Source organism: Talpa europaea (assembly GCF_964194135.1).
Source record: "Talpa europaea genome assembly, chromosome: 14".
Lineage (NCBI taxonomy): Eukaryota > Metazoa > Chordata > Mammalia > Eulipotyphla > Talpidae > Talpa > Talpa europaea.
Genome location: NC_140082.1, coordinates 73,179,718 through 73,187,875, shown reverse-complemented (window position 1 = coordinate 73,187,875; position 8,158 = coordinate 73,179,718).

Sequence of the window (8,158 nt, the reverse complement as noted above, 5' to 3'; positions counted from 1 at the left end):
TCTGTCTCTGGTGAATCCTCTCACCCTCCCGCGCCTCTGTCCTGTACCCCAGTTCTTGTATAAAATAAATAAATAAATCTTAAAAAAAAAAAATTGATCACGCCCCCTCCCTTTAAGCATATGACCCAGAAGTCCCACCTAACAATTTCACTTGCAGTCCTTTGGCCACAACTTAGTATCTAACCACACCCAGGGACAAGGGCCTTGATACTTCACTACCCAGATAAAAGCCCTATTACTACATAAGAAGGAACAAATGACTATGGGGCCACAGGGGTTGTCTAGAGTTTCTGCTACTGAAGCACTCCACTTAGAGCAATAAATCACACCTCTTTTGAGAGTCTGAAAAGAATGGCCTGAGAAAATGATGGACCAGAAACAAGACAAATGAGAGGAGCCCACAATTGGAGTGAGAGGACTGATTTATTTGTGGAATGAATTAATGAGTCTCCTGAAGGGTATTGGTTTGGGGCCCTTTAGAGACCTGGCCCAGGAGCTCAGAGGAAAGGACAGGCCTCAAAACCCAGATGACAGTCCTGATGATCAGCTCCCTGCAAAGGCCATGAGCGGAGGTGCCTTATCTGGAACTATCCATGGAGCTTGCATCACCATACTGTCAGCACATTCCTTGATGAGCTTCCAAGAGAAACTGTACATCCTGCCCTCCATCAGCACTCCTTGTTCTGAATGGCACTGGGGCTTACCCATGGTGGGAAAACATGCTTTTGACCCTTAATCAACAAGGAAGCTTTACTTAGCAAGCTGGTCCCTTTGGATGCCAGGCCCTCGGAGCATGTATGCACAGGGGTGGGAGGGAGGGGCAAAGACAAGAAAAGGGAAGAATCTCCAAGCCACCTACTGCCACACAAACTGCCTACTCTTTGGCATCACTGCTTTGGAGCATCTTGAAGATTCATTCCCCCATTGTTCAGCAATCCATTTTAAAATTGCAGACATAGGATGGGGTCAAGCAGACTGAGGGAGCAAGTTCACCTACCAGCACAGCTGGATTTCTGGCCATTGGGGAAGAAGTTGGATCCAGAGTATAAAGTGCTGCCTCCACCCCAGGCTGCTTAGCAAAGTTGCAGCTAAATTAGGGAGACAGTGGCCCACCCCTCTAGAAGACAGATGTAAATGTCAAGGGCTAAGGAATGTGTGCAAAATGTGGCCCAAGAAAGCAGATTGTGCCCACAAAAGCATGGAAGACTCTCAAAACATAACTGCAAGAGCACTGTTTCCACTAGTAGCCTTCTGATAATCAAAGATAAAGTTTTATATTGAATTATTTGTGTCATGGAGTAAGATCAGGAGTGTCATCTAGGATGTTTAGATCACCTGGGGTACTGGGAAAAACCAGTCGTGAAATGAAGTCAAACAGGCAGTGCAGGGACCAGATAAGTAAGAGAATCTCTAATTTTACTAGCTTTGAACTAATGAGGCAAATGTAATAAAGAGGCCTCTAATGTCTCTGCAGAAGGAAGTGAATATTTACTGAGAATTTATTACATGCTAGATGCCTTATATACACTATATCATTTATCATTCCAACAACCCTAAGGACTGATACTCTACAGATGATGAACCCAGCCTCTGAGAGGGTAAGCAACTTGCCTAAAGTCACATGGCTTATAAGCTATGTAACCCAGATGTGAGTCCAAGTCAGCCTTTGTGAGGTAACTTAGTTCAGTAGGAAGGAGGTTTGAGAATAATCTACAGTGAATTTATTTCAGCTTAATATTTATGCTGTGTCATTTTGATGGATCAGAATAAGACAAAACTTAGAAGTGAGGTATTGGATACCATCTCCTAGGTTGAAAGAGAAATTACAAAACACCCTGTCAAAAAGAAATGTGAAACGCAGACAGGAAAAGGAATTATTTTTAGGGAGTAGATGCAAGAGTAAAAAATATCATAAAGGAAATATAACCAGAATTTTGTATTAAAAAGTAATGTAGGGCCGCCCTGGTGGTGCAAGGGGTTAAGCACAGCACTGTGAAGCTATCTGCAGCCTATGCAGCATGAGTTCAAGTTCGAACCCTGGCCGGCCAGGAAGCTGACCCAGTGGCGTAGCAGACCTCTCCTGTCTCACCCGCTACTCCCCTCAGCAGTGTATTTCAGTCAGGCTGCCTGTTCTGTTCCCCACTCTGTCTCTGGTGAATCCTGTCACCCCTCCCCCGCACTTCTAGCCTGTACCCCGGTTCTTGTATGCATAAATAAATAAATATTTTTTAAATAAAAAGTAATGTATAAAATCCTGAAAGTAGGGTGTTCTTATAAAAATGTAGTATCTATAGCTGAGGAAGACTTAAAGATCTATTTTAAAAGTAAACGAAATGTACAGGGGCTATAACCAAGATGAAAATGCATGCATTGTACAAAAATGAAAAATCATGTAAAATATACACAATATTTAAAAAATAAATTAATTAATAAAATTGTACTTCAATTAAAAAAAGTAAATGAAGTGGAAAAGTAAAAAATATGACATGTGGCAGTAATTTATTAAAAGACATATAAAATATTAAAATTTACCACAGTGACTAAAAGTAGAAGATTAGAACAAAAACATCAAGTCAGGAAAGATTTAAAACAACTAGATTTAAACCACTTGGTGGGCATCTAAATTGGTTTTTTGGGTTTTTTTCACTACTTAACATTACTAAAATTAAACACACACCTACACTCCGAACCACTAATTCTACTCCTAGGTAAATACCAAATAAGTGCAGTGACTATCCAGTATCTGTGCATTCATAACAAGTTTATTTAAGATAATCAAAAACTGGAACTAACCCAAGTGTGTGCTGGGGTAGATGGACATTTCCAATCTCTTGACCTTAAGGCTCTGGTGATAGGCCATTGCCTCGGGAATCCCATTTACCCTCCGTTCCTCCATTCCTGTGACTTCAAAGCTCACAGTGCCAAACCCGAGCAGCACCTCTGAATCTCAGCACCCCGCCCCTGGCAGAGGAGAGGAATGAATTAGGTGGGTGATCCTCCACCTCGGGCAGTGGGGGGTCAAAGGATGAGTCGGGGAGAGTAGGGCTTGGGAGGGAGAGACAGAGAATTAATTACCCTGGGAAGTTTTGCAGGTTTATCTGCCCAAAGCAATGTGTTTACATTTCAAAGGGTAATAAAACCTGGATCCCTTCACTTCCTCTGCAAGGGCCATAAGCATCCCTAGACTCTGGTGTTGTGATTTCCAGAAGGAAGCAGCCAATTTACAAATGGGCTCATAAACATATAAAAATGTCTGAGCTCACCAATTTTTTTTAAAGGCCACAGAATCTGGATGTTTAGTTGTTCAATTTTTAATTTTTGTCACCATTTTTAAATCAATGTAAGCAGGTGTTTTGAGATGCTCTAATAACATCAAGTGTTGGGAGGAGGAGGTATGTCTTCTCACGCACTGGGGCTAGAAGGTGCTTTGCAATCAGTTATTAAACACCCTAACTAAGGCACATCCTTCCTCCCAAAGGGAATAATAGTGAATCCACTCAAAGATCACAGGCCCTTGGGCTTCATCACAGGATTATTTATGACAGAAAAATCTGGTAGCCCTAATAACCTAGTCATTGGTTAAATAAATGATGGAATATTTACTCATTTTCAAATGTGGCAGGAAGATATTTAGTGACATGAAAAGTGTGACACGAAGAGCAAGCTATAAACATGAGGCAAAGTTATAAATTCGCCTGAGTTTACCAACCAAATTGCTGAGAATACAGAATAATTAAACTTCCTTCTCCTTGTTTTCCAAGTTTTCTAAAATGGATACTCATTACTGCAGGATTAAGAAAGAATGAATGTTATATTGAATAATATAAAGGAGTCACGTGAGGACTGGCTGTAACCGGGTGGATCCCCGGGAGGGCTTCTGTCCCATCCCCCTTCCACCCCCCCACCTCCCCTTCAGAGCCAGCCCTTCCATGTGCCCTGCCAGGGCTGCTCTGCAGGGGAGAATGGGTTTGAGGGCAGGGAGCTTGTGAATCTCCTGGGGGGCTGGCGGGATGTGATCCCACCAATATCTGCTACACACAGTGGCCAGGTTTTAGAGTATTAATAGGCGCGTTCTCTGCAGGGTAAGGAGGTGAGCGCCACGTGCCCTAGCACCTCACTCACTGCCATATATGATGTCGCCTCTGTGAGAGGACATTTCAGCTTCCAAACAATGACTTAGTGAATTTTGCCATCTAACATACATATAAATTGAGAACGGCCAATGGACCACTTTGGGGAATTCAGAATTATTCACTAACAGGCAGCAAGGGGATTTCGTGAAGTGCTGTCCTCACAGGGCCTGCAGCCAACAGCCACCTCTTGCCACTGTCCTTATACTGACCTTGTAATGAAAACCCAGAGTCTGTGAAGATCTGAGGCTGCATCACAGCAGAATTAGTAACCCTTGTGGGGTCACCTGTCCTTTGCAATGAGTGGACGTGGAGGCTCACTGACTCAGTCCTAATCATTGCCTTGTCAGAGACGCAGCTGTGATTACCACATGGGCCACACGAGTTCTGTTGCCATAGGCCTTGTCCACTGGCTGAACAGTCATCCTAAGGTCAGCATCATAACTGGTTGCCCAGGGTGTCCAGCTGAGCTAGTCTGTGCTATGGCGCCCACCTGCAGCCCTCACCCTTTCCTGGAGGGATGCAGCCCTCACCTCCCACTGCTGACCCTCTAAAGTCACCCTCCCACCCTCTCCAGGGCTCCTGCTGAACCACTCACCCACATGGAAGCAAGCAGCTTTTTTTGTTTTTCTTCCAAAGAAGGTAAATACGAACATGAAAGGTGGGCAGCACTGTGACCGTGCAAAGGATAAGAAACCAGAAGAGCTGCTTTCGGATCCTCTACCCCTGCATGTGCCCAGAAGTGGCCCTGGGGACCAGTCACTGAGATTTGATTTTCCCAATTGACTGTCAGTTGATTGGCCAATAGTGAGGATCTTTAATTAATGTCTACTTAATCTTTAGTTACTTCATAATGAATAAATCTATGCCTACTGGTCATGATCCTTAGAAAACTCCATTTTAGAGCCTCCCTGGTGGTGCAAGAGGTTAAGCACAGCACTGTGAAGCTATCTGCAACCTCAGCAGCACGAGTTCAATCTCCCGACCAGCCAGGAAGCAACCACATGGCACAGCAGACCTCTCCTGTCTCGCCTGCTGCTCCCCTCATCAGTGTATTTCAGTCAGTCTGCCTGTTCTGTTCCCCGCTCTGTCTCTGGTGAATTCTCTCCCCCCGCCCCCAGCACCTCTGGCCTGTACCCCAGTTCTTTTATGCTAAAATAAATCTTCAAAAAAAAACATTTTACCCAAAAGGGAAGGAAGTGATTTAGCCCCTAAAGAAAGATTTCCTGAGCTTCCTTGAATTGTTAATGTGTCTTCTCTCTACTTGGTTAGAACAGCTGATTGAGCAAGAGCCCAGATAAATCAGAACCCTCAAACAGTCCTCTAGACTTGAGCCCCAACAAACTATGGTCCAAGGGTCTTTTGTAAATAAAATTTCATTGAAACACAAACATTCTCATTTGCTAACTATTGTCTGTGGCTACTTTTGCTGCTACTACTTGAGTTCGCAACAGAGGTTGTAAGACCCGCAAAGTCTAAAATATTTACTATCTGACTCCTTACAGAAAAAGCTTGTCAACTCCTGCTCTAGACAGCAGAAAACCCCTGAGCCCAGGTACAGCCTCCCATCCATCCCCCAACACCAGCATTACCAAAAAAACAGCACTGCTTTCAAGTCGAGATGTAGAGAGGTTGGGGGAAGGGAGCTTAAAAGAGAAACAAGTGAAAGGCAACTTAGCATCTTCAGAAAGAGAAGGAATACTAAAAAATACACAAAATTAATTTGAATATATAATTAGACATGCAAAACTACCATAAAATTTTGACTAGTGCCTAAATCAGGGTACATATGTTATACGTCAGTGAGCATAATAAAAATTATTATAAGAACAATAAACTATCTTGGATTTCTAGACTGACTTTCTTCTAGCAAGTTCAAAGCACTTTTCTCTAATCCTTCATCCCCCTTTATAACATTTATGAGAACTGTTGTTTGATTCATTGAACAGGTGAGAAAACAGATCAAGGTATAACAAAATTGAATTTTGAGCTCTCTTAACTTTACATGACCATATAATTTTTCGCCTCATAAGACTTTTTGTGAGGAAATGGGGGACTGTCATTAATAATTTCACTCAGGTAACAGGTGTAAACCAGAGCTGTCCCAGGGCACACAGTAACTCTCACTTTAAAAACTATATCCCAGAGAGCACAGGATGGGGAAACTTCAGTTTTTATGATTTTCAGCAAGTCAAACACAACCACATTCATTCATTTGTATTTGGAGTGTGGAAGATGAGAAATGGAATGTTTGTTCAGGAAAGCTCACCAGCCTGGAATCCCAGGAGGTGGCTGAGCACCTCAGTCCGGGCCTGGGGCCACTAGCAATTAGCCCATCAACCTGTCATTCAGACTTCAAAAGCAGGGAGAATTCTGAGAAGAGAAAGGAGTGAAGGCAGGGAAGCAATACTTGGAAACACTGAAATCCGCAGACTATCCTGACCTCCTTGGGAGGCCTGGGCCCAAAGCTAAAAGTTTATTTTCTTAGGTGAGAGAGTAGATTGGTGGCAACTAATTCTTCAAATTTTTCTTGTGTGTTAGCAGAAAGGAAGGAGTGGGGGGCATTGGGGGCAGGGTCACCAGTCTCTTCACCAGTCTCTTCATCTTTTTTTTTTTCCCAAAGATTTATTTATTTATTTATTTATTTATTTATTTATTTATTTATTTATTTATACAAGCACTGGGTACAGTCAGAAGCATGGGAGGGTGAGAGAATTCACCAGAGCCAGAGCGGGGAGCAGAGCAGGCAGAAGGACCGAAGTACACTGCTGAGGGGAGCAGCGGGCGGCAGGAGAGGTCTGCGCGCCATGTGGGACCCTCCTCCGGTGGCCGGGGAGCAGCTGGGGAACGAACTGGCGCTGCAGAGGCTGCGGGCAGCTTCGCAACCCAGCGCTCAACCGCTGCGCCACCGGGGAGGCCCGACTCTTCATCTTTGTGCCCCTTCCTGACACATAGGATACATCCCATCAATGTTTGATGAATGAATGATTGGCTGAATTTGTTTCTCTGAAAGACACTTAAGCAACAGAGTTTTGAGGTTCAATATCAGACCAGCATTTAGTCACAGACCAAGACTACAGAGGGCTCCATGACTTGTGCAATTTTTCTATATTTTAGTCCAGATATTTCGCCCAAGATCTGTAAAATGAGGATAATAGTAACATGTATATAACTTTATGATAGAGTTGATGTGATGCTTACAAGAGTTAGTGTAAATGTGAAGTGTTTAGAGCAATACCTACCTCATAGTGAACATTGTATCAGAGAAGGAGGAGGAAGAGGTGCTGGTGGTGGTGGTACCAAATCCTGATGTGAAACAAAAATCTGCACAATATTGTGGCATTGGCAATGTATGTAGATATGAAATATATGACAGTAACACAAAGGCTGGGAGGCAGAAGTAGAAGTAGCTGGTGTATGATTCTTACATTATATATGACGGTAGACTTTGATTAAAGATGGGTATTGTTGCCTAAAAATAGATGACTGGATCAAGAAGATGTGGTACATGTACACCATGGAATACTACTCAGCTATCAAAAAAGATAAACTCATGCAGTTTGCAGCAACATGGATGGAGCGAGAAGGGATCATGCTCAGTGAAATAAGTCAGAAAGAAAAAGAAAAATACCGGATGGTCTCACTCATAGCAGGAATTTAGAAAACCTAAATAAGGGACCAGGAAAAAGACTAATTAATGCAAAGTAAAAATCAAAATCAACAAGCAACTATAAACCAGAGAAACACTGTGGGGAGGGCGGGGAGAGGAAGGATAAGGGTCAAAATAAGGGAGGGTGCAATTGCATGGGGAATATAACCAAAATGAAAATGCATTCATTGTGCAAAAATGAAAAATGATGTAAGAATTATATAAAATAAAATATTAAAAAAATAAAACAAAGATAGGTATTGTTGACACTAGAGCAAACACTAAAAAATAATAACAAAAGAGTTAAAGTTGATGAACCAAGAGCCAAGAAAAAGTAGTATTGTAAAAAGTACTCACTTAATCTAAAAGAACATAGAGG